We start from the raw sequence: 20730 nt of genomic DNA on the forward strand, positions 1-20730 counted from the left end.
TGGTGGGAGCTGAGTGCAGGGCCAGCTGCTGGGCTGGGTGGGATCTCACTGTCCTGGGGACCTTGTCCCAGAGACAAGGCAGAGCCTGTGCCAGCTCTGGGCACAGCTCCTCTTGCCTGGGAAGGCTGAGGAGCAGCTGGATAAGCGTGGCTTTAGGCAAGGAGTGCACTGTTGCTCTGGCTGTATGGTTTTGGCTGGAGTTGGGACTTTGGCCCTAGTCATACTTTTATTTGTTCTTTAATCTCAGTCACCTTATCGAAGCCTTTGAACAATGAAACACATCTCTGCTCAGCTGGAGAACGGGCTTTGCTGTGTCTTTTTGGTTGGTTTTGTTTGTTTGCCAGAGCCCTCCAGGAGATTCAGTGATCCCTCACAACCCTGGGCTTTGCCTTGAAGCCTCTGGAGGCTGCAGCACGTGGGTGCTGAAAGGCATCTGTATTTTAGGGTAACTGACATTGGACCAGATCCCTCAGGGCCTTGTAGGATCCAGGATCTGAACCATTCCTGACACTAAACATGTTGTCTTCATCAAAGACATCAGGTTACATGTTACTGGGAGGACTTGCTGGTCTGTCTGCAGAAGAAGAAATGAAAGTGGGCATCCCAACCATGGGGTGCCATGGGCTCTCCTCAGCAGAGGTGGGATGAGCCTCCTCTTGTCGTTGTATTTTGTCCAGATTTGGGCTGTTCAAAACAAGACAGAGCACCTGAAATGGGTCCAATGGAGGGTGACAAAAATGCTGAAGGGCCTGGAGCATCTCTGTGCCCAGGAAAGGCTGAGGGAGCTGGGGCTGCTCAGCCTGGAGAGGAGCCCCAGCTGAGAGGGGCCTCAGCCCTGCCTGTCCCTGTGTGTCCCTGTGTGTCCCTGTGTGTCCCTGTGTGTCCCTGTGTGTCCCTGCCTGTCCCTGCCTGTCCCTTGCTCTCCCTGCTTGTCCCTGTGTGTCCCTGCCTGTCCCTGTGTGTCCCTGGCTGTCTCTGCCTGTCCCTGCCTGTCCCTGTGTGTCCCTGCCTGTCCCTGTGTGTCCCTGCGTGTCCCTGTGTGTCCCTGTGTGTCCCTGTCTGTCCCTACCTGTCCCTGCCTGTCCCTGGATGCAGGCAGGGCCAGAGCAGGGCCCAGGCTCTGCTCCGGGGGCCCAGCAATGGCACCAGAGCCACGGGCAGGGACTGAGCCCAGCAAGTTCCACCTGGACGTGAGGAAGAACTTTCCAGGGCAGTGATGGAGCCCTGAACAGACCCAGAGAGGGTGTAGAGCCTCCCTCACTGCAGATATCCCAGAGATGTCCGGACACAATGTGTGCCATGGGCTCTGGGATGGCCCTGCTACAGCAGGGAGGTGGCTCCAGTGACCACTGTGATCCCTCCCAGCCTGGCTCGTCCTGGGATTCTGTGGGACAGCTCCCATGGGTGAATTTCATGCAGTTTAGTTTGCTCCTGTTGCCTCCTGTCCTGTCACAGGGCACTGTTGAGAACAGCCTAGTTTCCTGCCTTCCTTCCTTCCCATCAGATGTTTATACACATCCACAAAGTCCCTCCAAGACTGCTCTGGGATGAGCAGCTCCAGCTCTCTCAGCTGCTCCTCAACAAGAAGGACGCTTCAGGCCCTCACCACCTGCATGGCCTTGCACTGGTCCAGTCACTGCATCTCCCTTGTACTGGGGAGCCCAGAGCCAGCCCCGCAGTGCAGGTGTGGCCTCACAAGTACTGAACAGTGGGAAAGGAGGCTGCTGGGGCCAGGGAAGCTCTGCTTGACTTAGAGATGGCCAAGGATGTCTTTAGGACTTTTCAAGGATGTCTTTGGGACTGTCCACGGCTGACCCCGAGGAGTGGGAAATGGTAAGGGTTGGGTCCAGCCCCAGCTTTACCTCAGCCAGAGCTTGGTGCTCAGAAGAAAATAGTGGAATTGGTTTTCAGGGGAAGCCTGGAGAGAAAAGCTGTATTGATCGAGGGAAACTGGGTGGAGCAGGTGTTGACAGAGCAAATGCCTTTTGAAACATATCAGCAGGCAAACAGGGTGGGGACCTCACGGGCTGATGCCACCTCCTATTTATGGAAAGTGTGACAGGATGTCCAGATAAATGTGATGCCTCATCTGGTGGAAAAAAACAACAAAACAGTGAAATCTAGGAGAGATTTTATGGTTTCTAGGAAAGTTCTGCATCTCCATGTGTGTACAGATCAGTTGCTCCCGTCACTACAAGACAGACAGTGAGGGGCTGGAGTGTGTCCAGGGAAGGGAGGGGAGCTGCAGAAGCAGGGCACAACCAGGATCCCTATCAGCACTTTCCCTTCTCTTTACTGGGCTCCACAGTTCATCTTCCATGCACGAGGAGATTCCAGCCAAACGGGGATCTCTGTCAATCCTCACCTCCCCGCCGCTCTCGCACCGCCCTGGGCTCCTGCCCGGCAGCAGCGAGCGCAGCCCCTGCCCGGCCAGCGCAGCTGCCTGGCACAGAGGGTGGGAGAGCAGCCACACGAGAGCTGGGCAGGGTCGGTGCCTCTGCTCCTCCCAGCGCCGCTCTTCTGGCAGCAGCCAGGACAGGGTGAAAAGTCACCCGCAGGTGCTGCCCTTGGGCCGCTGGCAGCAGCCGGGGCTCCGGCCTGAGCTCCGAGCTCAGCTGGAGCTGAGCCCCACGAGCCCGGCCGTGCACAGGGAGAGTTTCATCCGAGCCCGTGGCATTCCCCCGGCAGGAGACCACGGCAGCTTTCCTCAGCCCAGACTCTCCCGCTCCTGCCCAGCTGCACACGGGGCTGGGGGTGCTGCAGGGCCAGTCCTGGGCAGGCACCAGAGCAGGCAGCTCCATCCTCCTTCCCAGCCCAGCTCCCTTACCCTGCTCGGGCTGCACTCTGAGCCCCCAGCCACCCCACACACACAGGGCCTCTCTCCTAGAGATGCCAGGGGACAAAAGGCCAAACTCTTGCCAGAACACCCAGCTCCTTCCTTAGAGAGCAGCCTTACTTCCATCCCAAGCTCTTCCTAACACCTGAACATCTCTGTAACAGACTCCTCCTTTCAAGCCCAGCAAGAGCAGCTTTGCTTCTGCTTCCCCCAGCTACCCACAACGAGTCAGAGCCACACAACAGCGACAACTCCATCAGCCACTACTCCCAACCTGTGCCTGCCATGGAAGCAGAATTAAACTCTTTCAGACCAGAACAGTAATTGAATCAGTTTAATATAGTCAGCATATTGTAAATACACTTGAAACTTACAGTATTGCTAACAGATGTGGCCATTGAGCCCAAGACCACCTTTCTAGAAAGGCACAGAGAGGTAGGAGAGTTGGGGCATTTCCCCAGATTAGTTGCAAGTGAGAAGCCAGACCTCCCTCCGTGCCGGCCGCTCCTCCCGTCCCGCTCCTCCCGCTCCTCGCTGCCCCGTGCCGGCCGCTCCTCCCGTCCCGCTCCTCCCGCTCCTCTCCGCCTCACCCGGGGCTTCTCCTCCGCCATGGCGGGGGGGAGCGGGGGGGGCCGAGCCGGGCCCGAGGGCAGCGGGCAAGGGGGGCGGGGCCGCACGGGGGCGCTGTGCTGCGGCGCGAGGAGCGGCGTGAGGGGAGCGCCGGGACAGCGGGACAGACCCGGGACAGGAGCGGGACAGACCGGGACAGGAGCGGGACAGACCCGGGACAGGAGCGGGACAGGAGCGGGACAGGAGCGGGACAGACCCGGGACAGGAGCGGGACAGACCCGGGACAGGAGCAGGACAGACCCGGGACAGGAGCGGGACAGGAGCGGGACAGGAGCGGGACAGACCGGGACAGGAGCGGGACAGGAGCGGGACAGGAGCGGGACAGCACCGGGACAGACCCGGGACAGGAGCGGGACAGGAGCGGGACAGACCCGGGACAGGAGCGGGACAGACCCGGGACAGGAGCAGGACAGACCCGGGACAGGAGCGGGACAGGAGCGGGACAGGAGCGGGACAGACCCGGGACAGGAGCGGGACAGACCCGGGACAGGAGCGGGACAGACCCGGGACAGGAGCGGGACAGGAGCGGGACAGACCGGGACAGGAGCGGGACAGACCCGGGACAGGAGCAGGACAGACCCGGGACAGGAGCGGGACAGACCCGGGACAGGAGCGGGACAGACCCGGGACAGGAGCGGGACAGGAGAGGGACAGACCCGGGACAGGAGAGGGACAGGAGCGGGACAGACCCGGGACAGGAGCGGGACAGACCCGGGACAGGAGCGGGACAGGAGCGGGACAGACCGGGAGAGACCCGGGACAGGAGCGGGACAGACCCGGGACAGGAGCGGGACAGGAGCGGGACAGACCGGGACAGGAGCGGGACAGACCCGGGACAGGAGCAGGACAGACCCGGGACAGGAGCGGGACAGACCCGGGACAGGAGCGGGACAGACCCGGGACAGGAGCGGGACAGGAGAGGGACAGACCCGGGACAGGAGAGGGACAGGAGCGGGACAGACCCGGGACAGGAGCGGGACAGACCCGGGACAGGAGCGGGACAGGAGCGGGACAGACCGGGAGAGACCCGGGACAGGAGAGGGACAGACCTGGGACAGGAGCGGGACAGACCTGGGACAGGAGCGGGACAGGAGCGGGACAGCACCCTGGCCATGAGGAAGGCACACACTGGTCCCCTCAGAATATGCTCAGAGTCTTAAAGGATTTTTCCTTTCCCGGTTCTGTCCCCTCAGAGATGAGCAAAGTGGCACAGGAGCAAGCTGGACTGGCCTCTGGTGGGATCTTAGGAGCTGGGTTTTTTCTTTTTCTCTTTAGGAATTTTCCCCGTTACGTGTTGCTAGCACACGGAAATGACTGATACTTCAGAGAGGAGAAAGAAGTTGTCAGCTCAGGGGAGCGGTGCCGCTGGCTACTCTGGCTTTACCTGAGGTTTCCGTGGAGGGCAGAGATACCTCGAGCTTTGGATTGGGAAAACGGCGTTGGGTTCAGCCTCTCGTGCTCCCGACATTCGGAGGGGAGAGAGGCTGCAGCCGCTGTGGGGAGAATTCGTCAGCACTGCGGGGCTCTGCCTTCTGCTGCCTTTCTTCTCCCTTGATTGGAGCTCTGCTCGTTAGACTACAGTGGGATTTTTTTTCAAGTTACATAACAAAACACAATGGTACATGCCCAAAGAAAAAGATCAAAGAAAGATCACCTGTAATACTGAAGCATTCAGTGAATATGCCCATCAGACACCCCTTTAGATGAAATCCGGGCCTAAAAAAGAACTTCAAGTAGAAGGCAAATGCATGCAAATTTTTTGGAGGTAAGTGGTATTTGGGTATTAGACAGGAGCCGCATTGTAATGAATAAGTATGTTCAGGATGGAACAAATATCCTGTTGTGAACTTTCACCACACACATCAGATTCAAGGAGACACTCTTCCCTGTGTCCGACGCTGATAAAGAATGTCTGCTTTCTAATGCTTCAAATGAACAAAAATGTTTATTCTACAGCTACTATACTAACATTAATGTCCTATCCTCTCCCTAAGTTTCTACAACTATATTCTTTCCCTCCCACACCGCCCACTCCCCCAGTCTTGAAGATATATACAAAAGGAGATGTATGTACAAAAGTTATGTACATAAAGCAGACGAGGCCCTTCTCAGCAGCCTGGATTTCAGTTCCGAGGGGCCCTGGAGGATCCACATCACTCAGATGACGGGCGGGCGGTGCTGGTTGTCCCCTGCGGGCATCGCTGCATCTCCCCACGGCGGCCGCTGTCCCAGCCCGTTTCTCCGCAGATCCTCCAGCTCTCTCCGGGGCCGCTGGCGGGGCACAGGGCTCGGTGCCCGGTCCCCATCGGCGAGTCTCCGGCGCCGGCCGCCTCCAGGAGCCGCATCCTCCTGCGCCTCCCGCTGCTGCCGCTGCCGCCACCGCACCACGAAGGGATGGAGGCGGCGGGGCCGACGTGGGGCCCGCCCGGCACGGTTCTGCAGCCCCTGCAGCAGGCGGATGGCCCCAATGGGCCCCTGGCAGATGGGGCAGGCGGCAGCGGGGTCGTGGCCGGCCTGGTGCTGGATGCAGGCGTGGCAGAACACGTGCCCGCAGGGCTCCACGGCAGCAGCGGGGCTCCGCAGGAAATCCACGCAGATGCGGCAGACCCGGACGGCTCCTGGCGCTGGTGCCTCTGGCCCGACCTCCGCCATCGGTGCTCCCGGAGCTGGCTCCTCTCGGCTGCTGGCAGGACTCGAAGCCTTGGCTGCCACTTGTGGACTCGGAGATTCCTCGACGTCTTGCGGGACTCCGAGGCTCTTTGGTCACTGGCAGCACTTGTAGACTCCTGAGTCACTGCAGCACTCAGTGGCTCCTCAGTCACTCCTATCACCCAGGCTCCTCGGTCACTGGCAGCTCTCGGAAGAATCCTGAGACTCTGAAAGCCCAGAGGCTCCTCGGACACTGGCAGCACTGGGAAGCTCCTCGGCTGCCAGTGAGTCACAGCCTGAGTGCTCTGGCTCTGCCCAACGCTGGTGGTTATAGTTACCCAAGTGGTGTCACAGTGACCGAGTGGTGACATCACAGGGTTCTGCGGGACACGCCCAGCAGCTCCCCCATCCACAGACATGGATCCTGTGGCACAAAGCCCACCTGGCAGTGGCCTGCACACCTCAGTGTTCACCCACGTCCCTTCCAGGCTGTCCCTGCTGGGGTGGGGCTGTGCCAGCCCCACCACCAGGACCTGCAGAGGACCTGCTCTGCAGAGCTGCTTCCCATGGCGTGTCCTGGGGCTGCACCTCCCCAGGGGATGGACTGCTCGTCCCTTGGTTGAACTTCAGGAGGCTCCATCAGCCCATTTCTCCTTCTTGTTGTGGTCCTTCTGGGTCCTCAGGTGTCTCAGCATTCTATGGACAGCCTGGAACAGACCCTGAACACTCACAGAAAAGCCACGGGACAACCCCGGACAGCCCCCAGACACCCCGGGACAGCCTCGGTACCGCACCTTCTCTGTCACACGGCATTTCCTGTGTTCAGGAAAAGGGGACGGGAAGCCTTCCATGAAAGCACCCAACATCTCCAGCGCTGCCCAGCCCAAACCGGTGCTGGGGTGTTCGGATCCCCTTAAAGGGAGAAGAGGCAAGTTTGCCTCGAGCCACAGCTGAGGAAAGAATTGGATTTTAAACATACCCGAAAGTGACATTAAAACACAAATGAGGTTAAATGTTGGGATCCAAAGCAATATTTCTACTTTTACTTTATTTTAGAAGCAAAAAGGGAGAAGATAGGCCAGTGGGGCTAGCCAAGAATGATCCGGTGGAGCACAGGGAAGGTGTTACCAGCACCGTGGGCCCGGCGCTGCCTCACAGAGCGCCGTGGGTCTTTGGCAGCTGAAGTCCATCGGACAGCGGCAGTGCAGGAGCAGAGCCAGGCAGCCGGAGCTGCACTGGGGGAGGGCACGAGCACACAGCAAAGACTCCGACACGCTGCAGATTTGGCAGCTGCAGCTTCTGCGGCACTTGCTTCTGGAGGGTTTGGAGAGTGGCAATGTCATGTCCACCTCAAAGCAACAGCACGGCCGTGGGCAGATTCACGTTTGCTTCCTTAAAGTTCATTGGCTGGGCATTGGAATTGAGCTGAAGTTTGCCTGATGGACCAAAATGTTTATTGCTTGCTTTTCTCATATATCGAAGCTCTCTTGTTTGGTTGCCTGATGTATCAACTACAAGCTCTCTTTCTGACTTCAAACATGGTATTTTTTTCCAAAATAAGGCAGGAATGAACATTTCTGTTGGGGCCAGATTAAAACCTTTATTTTCAAACTTGAATCTTCCAAGAGGCAATGAAGAAAAACATTCCTTACTTTTTACTTGTTCACTACACAGGGCCAGATGAGAGCAGGGCAGGAGGTTTGTGCTCACGCAGCTGCCCTTGCAGGGAGGGGCAGAAAGGGCTCCGGGCTTCTCCAGAGGAAACCTCCTGAGTGTGAGATCCATCCCGGCTGAGTCCACTTCTCCCACAGGCAGTGCCCTGGAGCCGGTGGCCAAGGCTGCCTCCTCCAGCCCTAGGGGTACTCTGGGGCCAGGATAGAAGTTCTGCCCCAAACCTCCATCTCAGCCTTTGTCCTCGCCCTGGCCGCGAGGAAGGCACACACTGGTCCCTTCAGAATATGCTCAGAGTCTTAAAGGACTTTCCCTTTCCTGGTTCTGGCCCCTCAGAGATGAGCAAAGTGGCACACGAGCAAGCTGGACTGGCCTCTGGTGGGATCTTAGGAGCTGGATTTTTTTTGTTTTTCTCTTTAGGAATTTTCCCCATTACGTGTTGCTAGCACATGGAAATGACTGATACTTCAGAGAGGAGAAAGAAGTTGTCAGCTCAGGGGAGCGGTGCCGCTGGCTACTCTGGCTTTACCTGAGGTTTCCGTGGAGGGCAGAGATACCTCGAGCTTTGGATTGGGAAAACGGCGTTGGGTTCAGCCTCTCGTGCTCCCGACATTCGGAGGGGAGAGAGGCTGCGGCCGCTGTGGGGAGAATTCGTCAGCACTGCGGGGCTCTGCCTTCTGCTGCCTTTCTTCTACCGTGAGTGCACCTCTGCTCGTTAGACTACAGCGGGTTTTTTTGCAAGTTATGTAACAAAAAACAGTAGTCCACGCCCAAAGAAAAAGATCAAAGAAAGATCACCTGTAATACTGAAGCATTCAGCGAATATGCCCACCAGACACCCCTTTAAATGACCACCAGGAAAGGGACATCCAGTAGAAGGGAAATGCAGGCAAATTAGTTCTAGGAAAGCGGTGTTTGTGTATGAGATAGGAGGCACATTGAAATGAATCTGTATTTTCAGGGTGGAATAAATACCCTCTTGTGAACTTTCACCATACACATCAGATTCAAGGAGACACTCTTCCATGTGTCCGACGCTGATAAAGAATGTCTGCTTTCTAATGCTTCAAATGAACAAAAACGTTTATTCTACAGCTACTATCCTAACATAAATGTCCTGTCTTCTACCTAAGTATCTACAACTATATGCTTCCCCTCCCACAGCTCCCACTCCCCAAGTCTTGAAGTTATGTACAAATGGGCTGAAGGAAGCAGACGAGGCGCTTCTCAGCAGCCTGGATTTCAGTTCCGAGGGGCCCTGGAGGATCCACATCACTCAGATGACGGGCGGGCGGTGCTGGTTGTCCCCTGCGGGCATCGCTGCATCTCCCCACGGCGGCCGCTGTCCCAGCCCGTTTCTCCGCAGATCCTCCAGCTCTCTCCGGGGCCGCTGGCGGGGCACAGGGCTCGGTGCCCGGTCCCCATCGGCGAGTCTCCGGCGCCGGCCGCCTCCAGGAGCCGCATCCTCCTGCGCCTCCCGCTGCTGCCGCTGCCGCCACCGCACCACGAAGGGATGGAGGCGGCGGGGCCGACGTGGGGCCCGCCCGGCACGGTTCTGCAGCCCCTGCAGCAGGCGGATGGCCCCAATGGGCCCCTGGCAGATGGGGCAGGCGGCAGCGGGGTCGTGGCCGGCCTGGTGCTGGATGCAGGCGTGGCAGAACACGTGCCCGCAGGGCTCCACGGCAGCAGCGGGGCTCCGCAGGAAATCCACGCAGATGCGGCAGACCCGGACGGCTCCTGGCGCTGGTGCCTCTGGCCCGACCTCCGCCATCGGTGCTCCCGGAGCTGGCTCCTCTCGGCTGCTGGCAGGACTCGAAGAGTTGATCCCACTTGAGACACTTGGAGGTTCCTCGACGTCTCGAGGGATACCAAGGCTCCTGGTCACTGGACGCACTCAGAGGCTCCTCGGACTCTGGCAGCACTGGGAAGCTCCTCGGCTGCCAGTGAGTCACAGCCTGAGTGCTCTGGCTCTGCCCAACGCTGGTGGTTATAGTTACCCAAGTGGTGTCACAGTGACCGAGTGGTGACATCACAGGGTTCTGCGGGACACGCCCAGCAGCTCCCCCATCCACAGAGATGGATCCTGTGGCACAAAGCCCACCTGGCAGTGGCCTGCACACCTCAGTGTTCACCCAGGTCCCTTCCAGGCGGTCCCTGCTGGGGTGGGGCTGTGCCAGTCCCACCACCAGGACCTGCAGAGGACCTGCTCTGCAGAGCTGCTTCCCATGGCGTGTCCTGGGCCTGCACCTCCCCAGGGGATGGACTGCTCGTCCCTTGGTTGAACTTCAGGAGGCTCCATCAGCCCATTTCTCCTTCTTGTTGTGGTCCTTGTGGGCTTTCTGGTGTCTCCGCATTCCATGGACAGCCTGGAACAGACCCTGAACACTCGCGGAAAAGCCACAGGACACCCCGGGACACCCTTGGTACCGCACCTTCTCTGTCACACGGCATTTCCTGTGTTCAGGAAAAGGGGACGGGAAGCCTTCCATCAAAGCACCCAACATCTCCAGCCCTGCCCAGCCCAAACCGGTGCTGGGGTGTTCAGATCCCCTTAAAGGGAGAAGAGGCAAGTTTGCCTCGAGCCACAGTTGAGGAAAGAATTGGATTTTAAACATACCTGAAAGTGACATTAAAACACAAACGAGGTTAAATGTTGGGATCCAAAGCAATATTTCTACTTTTACTTTTTCTTAAAAGAGAAAAGGAAGAAGATAGGCCAGTGGGGCTAGCCAAGAATAATCCGGTGGAGCACAGGGAAGGTGTTACCAGCACCGTGGGCCCGGCGCTGCCTCACAGAGCGCCGTGGGTCTTTGGCAGCTGAAGTCCATCGGACAGCGGCAGTGCAGGAGCAGAGCCAGGCAGCCGGAGCTGCACTGGGGGAGGGCACGAGCACACAGCAAAGACTCCGACACGCTGCAGATTTGGCAGCTGCAGCTTCTGCGGCACTTGCTTCTGGAGGGTTTGGAGAGTGGCAATGTCATGTCCATGTCAAAGCAACAGCACGGCCGTGGGCAGATTCACGTTTGCTCCCTTAAAGTTCAGTGGCTGGGCATTGTAATTGAGCTGAAGTTTGCCTGATGGACCAAAATGTTTATTGCTTGCTTTTCTCATATATCGAAGCTCTCTTGTTTGGTTGCCTGATGTATCAACTACAAGCTCTCTTTCTGACTTCAAACATGGTATTTTTTTCCAAAATAAGGCAGGAATGAACATTTCTGTTGGGGCCAGATTAAAACCTTTATTTTCAAACTTGAATCTTCCAAGAGGCAATGAAGAAAAACATTCCTTACTTTTTACTTGTTCACTACACAGGGCCAGATGAGAGCAGGGCAGGAGGTTTGTGCTCACGGAGCTGCCCTTGCAGGGAGGGGCAGAAAGGGCTCCGGGCTTCTCCAGAGGAAACCTCCTGAGTGTGAGATCCATCCCGGCTGAGTCCACTTCTCCCACAGGCAGTGCCCTGGAGCCGGTGGCCAAGGCTGCCTCCTCCAGCCCTAGGGGTACTCTGGGGCCAGGATAGAAGTTCTGCCCCAAACCTCCATCTCAGCCTTTGTCCTCGCCCTGGCCGCGAGGAAGGCACACACTTGTCCCTTCAGAATATGCTCAGAGTCTTAAAGGACTTTCCCTTTCCTGGTTCTGGCCCCTCAGAGATGAGCAAAGTGGCACACCAGCAAGCTGGACTGGCCTCTGGTGGGATCTTAGGAGCTGGATTTTTTTTGTTTTTCTCTTTAGGAATTTTCCCCATTACGTGTTGCTAGCACATGGAAATGACTGATACTTCAGAGAGGAGAAAGAAGTTGTCAGCTCAGGGGAGCGGTGCCGCTGGCTACTCTGGCTTTACCTGAGGTTTCCGTGGAGGGCAGAGATACCTCGAGCTTTGGATTGGGAAAACGGCGTTGGGTTCAGCCTCTCGTGCTCCCGACATTCGGAGGGGAGAGAGGCTGCGGCCGCTGTGGGGAGAATTCGTCAGCACTGCGGGGCTCTGCCTTCTGCTGCCTTTCTTCTCCCTTGATTGGAGCTCTGCTCGTTAGACTGCAGCGGGTTTTTTTGCAAGTTATGTAACAAAAAACAGTAGTCCACGCCCAAAGAAAAAGATCAAAGAAAGATCACCTGTAATACTGAAGCATTCAGCGAATATGCCCACCAGACACCCCTTTAAATGACCACCAGGACTAAGAAAGGGACATCCAGTAGAAGGGAAATGCAGGCAAATTAGTTCTAGGAAAGCGGTGTTTGTGTATGAGATAGGAGGCACATTGAAATGAATCTGTATTTTCAGGGTGGAATAAATACCATCTTGTGAACTTTCACCATACACATCAGATTCAAGGAGACACTCTTCCATGTGTCCGACGCTGATAAAGAATGTCTGCTTTCTAATGCTTCAAATGAACAAAAACGTTTATTCTACAGCTACTATCCTAACATAAATGTCCTATCCTCTCCCTAAGTTTCTACAACTATATTCTTTCCCTCCCACACCGCCCACTCCCCCAGTCTTGAAGATATATACAAAAGGAGATGTATGTACAAAAGTTATGTACATAAAGCAGACGAGGCCCTTCTCAGCAGCCTGGATTTCAGTTCCGAGGGGCCCTGGAGGATCCACATCACTCAGATGACGGGCGGGCGGTGCTGGTTGTCCCCTGCGGGCATCGCTGCATCTCCCCACGGCGGCCGCTGTCCCAGCCCGTTTCTCCGCAGATCCTCCAGCTCTCTCCGGGGCCGCTGGCGGGGCACAGGGCTCGGTGCCCGGTCCCCATCGGCGAGTCTCCGGCGCCGGCCGCCTCCAGGAGCCGCATCCTCCTGCGCCTCCCGCTGCTGCCGCTGCCGCCACCGCACCACGAAGGGATGGAGGCGGCGGGGCCGACGTGGGGCCCGCCCGGCACGGTTCTGCAGCCCCTGCAGCAGGCGGATGGCCCCAATGGGCCCCTGGCAGATGGGGCAGGCGGCAGCGGGGTCGTGGCCGGCCTGGTGCTGGATGCAGGCGTGGCAGAACACGTGCCCGCAGGGCTCCACGGCAGCAGCGGGGCTCCGCAGGAAATCCACGCAGATGCGGCAGACCCGGACGGCTCCTGGCGCTGGTGCCTCTGGCCCGACCTCCGCCATCGGTGCTCCCGGAGCTGGCTCCTCTCGGCTGCTGGCAGGAACTGAAGCCTTGGCTGCCACTTGTGGCACTCTGAGCTTCCTCAAGGACTCGCAGGGCTCCGAGGCTCCCTGGTCACTGCAGCACTGGGAAGCTCCTCGTCTGCCAGTGAGTCACAGCCTGAGTGCTCTGGCTCTGCCCAACGCTGGTGGTTATAGTTACCCAAGTGGTGTCACAGTGACCGAGTGGTGACATCACAGGGTTCTGCGGGACACGCCCAGCAGCTCCCCCATCCACAGAGATGGATCCTGTGGCACAAAGCCCACCTGGCAGTGGCCTGCACACCTCAGTGTTCACCCAGGTCCCTTCCAGGCGGTCCCTGCCGGGGTGGGGCTGTGCCAGTCCCACCACCAGGACCTGCAGAGGACCTGCTCTGCAGAGCTGCTTCCCATGGCGTGTCCTGGGGCTGCACCTCCCCAGGGGATGGACTGCTCGGCCCTTGGCTGAACTTCAGGAGGCTCCATCAGCCCATTTCTCCTGCTTGTTGTGGTCCTTGTGGGCTTTCTGGTGTCTCCGCATTCCATGGACAGCCTGGAACAGACCCTGAACACCTGCGGAAAAGCCACGGGACACCCCGGGACACCCTCGGTACCGCACCTTCTCCATCACACGGCAGCTCCTGTGTGCAGGAAAACGGGACGGGAAGCCTTCCATCAAAGCACCCAACATCTCCAGCCCTGCCCAGCCCAAACCGGTGCTGGGGTGTTCAGATCCCCTTAAAGGGAGAAGAGGCAAGTTTGCCTCGAGCCCCAGTTGAGGAAAGAATTGGATTTTAAACATACCCGAAAGTGACATTAAAACACAAATAAGGTTAAATGTTGGGATCCAAAGCAATATTTCTACTTTTACTTTATTTTAGAAGCAAAAAGGGAGAAGATAGGCCAGTGGGGCTAGCCAAGAATGATCCGGTGGAGCACAGGGAAGGTGTTACCAGCACCGTGGGCCCGGCGCTGCCTCACAGAGCGCCGTGGGTCTTTGGCAGCTGAAGTCCATCGGACAGCGGCAGTGCAGGAGCAGAGCCAGGCAGCCGGAGCTGCACTGGGGGAGGGCACGAGCACACAGCAAAGACTCCGACACGCTGCAGATTTGGCAGCTGCAGCTTCTGTGGCACTTGCTTCTGGAGGGTTTGGAGAGTGGCAATGTCATGTCCACCTCAAAGCAACAGCACAGCCGTGGGCAGATTCATGTTTACTCCCTTAAAGTTCAGTGGCTGGGCATTGTAATTGAGCTGAAGTTTGCCTGATGGACCAAAATATTTATTGCTTGCTTTTCTCATATATCGAAGCTCTCTTGTTTGGTCACCTGATGTATCAACTACAAGCTCATTTTGTGACTCCAAACTGGGGTTATTTTCTATAATAAAGTAGGAATGAACGTTTCTGTTGGAGGCAGAGCAAAACTTTAATTTTCAAACTTGAATCTTCCAAGAGGCAATGAAGAAAAACATTCCTTACTTTTTACTTGTTCACACCACAGGGCCAGGTGAGAGCAGGGCAGGAGGTTTGTGCTGACGGAGCTGCCCTTGCAGGGAGGGGCAGAAAGGGCTCCGGGCTTCTCCAGAGGAAACCTCCTGAGTGTGAGATCCATCCCGGCTGAGTCCACTTCTCCCACAGGCAGTGCCCTGGAGCCGGTGGCCAAGGCTGCCTCCTCCAGCCCTAGGGCTACTCTGGGGCCGGGGAAGAGGTTCTGCCCCAAACCTCCATCTCAGCCTCTGTCCTCACCCTGGCTTTGAGGAAAATCATACTGGTGCCCTCAGAATATGCTCAGAGTCTTAAAGGATTTTCCTTTTCCCGGTTCTGCCCCCTCAGAGATGAGCAAAGTGGCACAGGAGCAAGCAGGACTGGCCTCTGGTGGGATATTAGGAGCTGGGTTTTTTCTTTTTCTCTTTAGGAATTTTCCCCATTACGTGTTGCTAGCACACGGAAATGACTGATACTTCAGAGAGGAGAAAGAAGTTGTCAGCTCAGGGGAGCGGTGCCGCTGGCTACTCTGGCTTTACCTGAGGTTTCCGTGGAGGGCAGAGATACCTCGAGCTTTGGGTTGGGAAAACGGCGTTGGGTTCAGCCTCTCGTGCTCCCGACATTCGGAGGGGAGAGAGGCTGCGGCCGCTGTGGGGAGAATTCGTCAGCACTGCGGGGTTCTGCCTTCTGCTGCCTTTCTTCTACAGTGAGTGCACCTCTGCTCGTAAGACTATAATGGGTTTTACTGCAAGTTATGTAACAGAAAACAATGGTAGATGCCCAAAGAAAAGGTTAAAAGAAAGATCACCTGTAATACTGAAGCATTCAGCGAATATGCTGACCAGACACCACTTTAGATCACCGCCAGGACTAAAAAAGGACTTCCAGTAGAAGGCAAATGCAGCCAAATTAGTTGTAGGAAAGTGGTGTTTGTGTATTAGATAGGAGGCACATTGAAATTAATCTGTATTTTCAGGGAGGAATAAATATCCTGTTGTGAACTTTCACCTCATGCATCAGATTCAAGTAGACACTCTTCCGTGTGTGAGACGCTGATAAAGAATGTCTGCTTTCTAATGCTTCAAGTGAACAAAAATGTTTATTCTACAGCTACTATCCTAATATCAATGTCCTATCCTCTACCTAAGTTTCTACAGCTATATGCTTTCCCTCCCACAGTTCCCACTCCCCCAGTCTTGAAGTTATGTACAAAAGGGCCGAAGGAAGCAGACGAGGCCCTTCTCAGCAGCCTGGATTTCAGTTCCGAGGGGCCCTGGAGGATCCACATCACTCAGATGACGGGCGGGCGGTGCTGGTTGTCCCCTGCGGGCATCGCTGCATCTCCCCAAGGCGGCCGCTGTCCCAGCCCGTTTCTGCGCAGATCCTCCAGCTCTCTCCGGGGCCGCTGGCGGGGCACAGGGCTCGGTGCCCGGTCCCCATCGGCGAGTCTCCGGCGCCGGCCGCCTCCAGGAGCCGCATCCTCCTGCGCCTCCCGCTGCTGCCGCTGCCGCCACCGCACCACGAAGGGATGGAGGCGGCGGGGCCGACGTGGGGCCCGCCCGGCACGGTTCTGCAGCCCCTGCAGCAGGCGGATGGCCCCAATGGGCCCCTGGCAGATGGGGCAGGCGGCAGCGGGGTCGTGGCCGGCCTGGTGCTGGATGCAGGCGTGGCAGAACACGTGCCCGCAGGGCTCCACGGCAGCAGCGGGGCTCCGCAGGAAATCCACGCAGATGCGGCAGACCCGGACGGCTCCTGGCGCTGGTGCCTCTGGCCCGACCTCCGCCATCGGTGCTCCCGGAGCTGGCTCCTCTCTGCTGCTGGCAGGACTCGAAGCCTTGGCTGCCACTTGTGGACTCGGAGATTCCTCGACGTCTTGCGGGACTCCGAGGCTCTTTGGTCACTGGCAGCACTTGTGAACTCCTGAGTCACTGCAGCACTCAGTGGCTCCTCAGTCACTCCTATCACCCAGGCTCCTCGGCAACTGGCAGCTCTCAGAAGAATCCTGAGACTCTGAAAGCCCAGAGGCTCCTCGGACACTGGCAGCACTGGGAAGCTCCTCGGCTGCCAGTGAGTCACAGCCTGAGTGCTCTGGCTCTGCCCAACGCTGGTGGTTATAGTTACCCAAGTGGTGTCACAGTGACCGAGTGGTGACATCACAGGGTTCTGCGGGACACGCCCAGCAGCTCCCCCATCCACAGAGATGGATCCTGTGGCACAAAGCCCACCTGGCAGTGGCCTGCACACCTCAGTGTTCACCCAGGTCCCTTCCAGGCGGTCCCTGCTGGGGTGGGGCTGTGCCCGTCCCACCACCAGGACCTGCAGAGGACCTGCTCTGCAGAGCCGCTTCCCATGGCGTGTCCTGGGGCTGCACCTCCCCAGGGGATGGACTGATCGGCCCTTGGCTGAACTTCAGGAGGCTCCATCAGCCAATTTCTCCTTCTTGTTGTGGTCCTTGTGGGCTTTCTGGTGTCTCCGCATTCCATGGACAGCCTGGAACAGACCCTGAACACCTGCGGAAAAGCCACAGGACACCCCGGGACACCCTTGGTACCGCACCTTCTCTGTCACACGGCAGCTCCTGTGTGCAGGAAAAGGGGACGGGAAGCCTTCCATGAAAGCACCCAACATCTCCAGCCCTGCCCAGCCCAAACCGGTGCTGGGGTGTTCGGATCCCCTTAAAGGGAGAAGAGGCAAGTTTGCCTCGAGCCCCAGTTGAGGAAAGAATTGGATTTTAAACATACCCGAAAGTGACATTAAAACACAAATAAGGTTAAATGTTGGGATCCAAAGCAATATTTCTACTTTTACTTTATTTTAGAAGCAAAAAGGGAGAAGATAGGCCAGTGGGGCTAGCCAAGAATAATCCAGTGGTGCACAGGGAAGGTGTTACCAGCACCGTGGGCCCGGCGCTGCCTCACAGAGCGCCGTGGGTCTTTGGCAGCTGAAGTCCATCGGACAGCGGCAGTGCAGGAGCAGAGCCAGGCAGCCGGAGCTGCACTGGGGGAGGGCACGAGCACACAGCAAAGACTCCGACACGCTGCAGATTTGGCAGCTGCAGCTTCTGCGGCACTTGCTTCTGGAGGGTTTGGAGAGTGGCAATGTCATGTCCACCTCAAAGCAACAGCACGGCCGTGGGCAGATTCACGTTTACTCCCTTAAAGTTCAGTGGCTGGGCATTGGAATTGAGCTGAAGTTTGCCTGATGGACCAAAATATTTATTGCTTGCTTCTCTCATATATCGAAGCTCTCTTGTTTGGTCACCTGATGTATCAACTACAAGCTCATTTTGTGACTCCAAACTGGGGTTATTTTCTATAATAAAGTAGGAATGAACGTTTCTGTTGGAGGCAGAGCAAAACTTTAACTTTCAAACTTGAATCTTCCAAGAGGCAATGAAGAAAAACATTCCTTACTTTTTACTCGTTCACACCACAGGGCCAGGTGAGAGCAGGGCAGGAGGTTGGTGCTGACGGAGCTGCCCTTGCAGGGAGGGGCAGAAAGGGCTCCGGGCTTCTCCAGAGGAAACCTCCTGAGTGTGAGATCCATCCCGGCTGAGTCCACTTCTCCCACAGGCAGTGCCCTGGAGCCGGTGGCCAAGGCTGCCTCCTCCAGCCCTAGGGGTACTGTGGGGCCAGGATAGAGGTTCTGCCCCAAACCTCCATCTCAGCCTCTGTCCTCACCCTGGCCGTGAGGAAGGCACGCACTTGTCCCTTCAGAATATGATCAGAGCCTTAAAGGACTTTCCCTTTCCTGGTTCTGGCCCCTCAGAGATGAGCAAAGTGGCACAGGAGCAAGCTGGACTGGCCTCTGGTGGGGTCTTAGGAGCTGGATTTTTTTTGTTTTTCTCTTTAGGAATTTTCCCCAGTACGTGTTGCTAGCACACGGAAATGACTGATACTTCAGAGAGGAGAAAGAAGTTGTCAGCTCAGGGGAGCGGTGCCGCTGGCTACTCTGGCTTTACCTGAGGTTTCCCGTGGAGGGCAGAGATACCTCGAGCTTTGGATTGGGAAAACGGCGTTGGGTTCAGCCTCGCGTGCTCCCGACATTCGGAGGGGAGAGAGGCTGCGGCTGCTGTGGGGAGAATTCGTCAGCACTGCGAGGTTCTGCCTTCTGCTGCTTTTCTTCTACCGTGATTGGAGCACTGCTCGTTAGGTTACAGTGGGTTTTTTTGCAAGTTACGTAACAAAAAACAGTAGTCCACGCCCAAAGAAAAATATCAAAGAAAGATCACCTGTAATACTGAAGCATTCAGAGAATATGCCCACCAGACACCCCTTTACATGACCACCAGGACTAAGAAAGGGACATCCAGTAGAAGGGAAATGCAGGCAAATTAGTTCTAGGAAAGCGGTGTTTGTGTATGAGATAGGAGGCACATTGAAATGATTCTGTATTTTCAGGGTGGAATAAATACCCTCTTGTGAACTTTCACCTCACACATCAGATTCAAGAAGACACTCTTCTGTGTGTCCGATGCTGATAAAGAATGTCTGCTTTCTAATACTTCAAGTGAACAAAAATGTTTATTCTACAGCTACTATCCTAACATAAATGTCCTATCTTCTACCTAAGTTTCTACAACTATATGCTTCCCCTCCCACAGCTCCCACTCCCCAAGTCTTGAAGTTATGTACAAATGCGCCGAAGGAAGCAGACGAGGCCCTTCTCAGCAGCCTGGATTTCAGTTCCGAGGGGCCCTGGAGGATCCACATCACTCAGATGACGGGCGGGCGGTGCTGGTTGTCCCCTGCGGGCATCGCTGCCTCTCCCCAAGGCGGCCGCTGTCCCAGCCCGTTTCTCCGCAGATCCTCCAGCTCTCTCCGGGGCCGCTGGCGGGGCACAGGGCTCGGTGCCCGGTCCCCATCGGCGAGTCTCCGGCGCCGGCCGCCTCCAGGAGCCGCATCCTCCTGCGCCTCCCGCTGCTGCCGCTGCCGCCACCGCACCACGAAGGGATGGAGGCGGCGGGGCCGACGTGGGGCCCGCCCGGCACGGTTCTGCAGCCCCTGCAGCAGGCGGATGGCCCCAATGGGCCCCTGGCAGATGGGGCAGGCGGCAGCGGGGTCGTGGCCGGCCTGGTGCTGGATGCAGGCGTGGCAGAACACGTGCCCACAGGGCTCCACGGCAGCAGCGGGGCTCCGCAGGAAATCCACGCAGATGCGGCAGACCCGGACGGCTCCTGGCGCTGGTGCCTCTGGCCCGACCTCCGCCATCGGTGCTCCCGGAGCTGCCTCCTCTCGGCTGCTGGCAGGAACTGAAGCCTTGGCTGCCACTTGTGGACTTGGAGATTCCTCCTCAGTCACTGGCAGGACTTGGAGGCTCCTCAGTCAGTGGCAGCACTCGGAAGCTCTTCGGTCACTGGCAAAACAGGGAAGATACTCAGACTCTGGAAACACAGAGGCTCCTCGGACACTGGCAGCACTGGGAAGCTCCTCGGCTGCCAGTGAGTCACAGCCTGAGTGCTCTGGCTCTGCCCAACGCTGGTGGTTATAGTTACCCAAGTGGTGTCACAGTGACCGAGTGGTGACATCACAGGGTTCTGCGGGACACGCCCAGCAGCTCCCCCATCCACAGAGATGGATCCTGTGGCACAAAGCCCACCTGGCAGTGGCCTGCACACCTCAGTGTTCACCCAGGTCCCTTCCAGGCGGTCCCTGCCGGGGTGGGGCTGTGCCAGTCCCACCACCAGGACCTGCAGAGGACCTGCTCTGCAGAGCTGCTTCCCATGGCGTGTCCTGGGGCTGCACCTCCCCAGGGGGAGGACCGCTTGGCCCTTGGCTGAACTTCAGGAGGCTCCATCAGCCCATTTCTCCTGCTTGTTGTGATCCTTTTGGGTTCTCTGTTGTCACGGCAGCTCCTCCCACTGCAGGAAATTCAGCCAACTTGCTGAGTGTGCCCTGGGCCCCATTAATCAGGCCACTATCATGAAAGAAGAGGACTGGTCCCAGTACTGACACCTGGGCTGCACTGCTGATGATCAGCCTCTAGCTCAGCTTCATGCTGCTGATCAACATCCTCTACTTAAATTCCAGGAACAACAGTTAAAGTCACTTCCTCACATGGCAGAGCTTATTTGCAGAGTTCTGCTTCCCCCAAGGCTCCTGCTTTCTTCAAACTGATGAGGAATGTCTGGGTGATCATTTATCAGACCCTGTGAGCATTTTCCCTTTCAAATACAGCAGCTCTGGAATACAGCAGAGGATCTGTTGAATCTCTTGCCTCTTCCACCACTTTTCCTGCAATATACCTGGTATTTTCCTGCTGAAAATACCATTGTAGCACTACACACTGACACCACCTCTAGGAATAATTGTGTGCCCTTTGCAAAGGAACTGAGGTTGTTT

This window comes from Lonchura striata, chromosome 9 (genome assembly GCF_050655825.1).
Source record: "Lonchura striata isolate lonStrDom1 chromosome 9, ASM5065582v1, whole genome shotgun sequence".
NCBI lineage: Eukaryota > Metazoa > Chordata > Aves > Passeriformes > Estrildidae > Lonchura > Lonchura striata.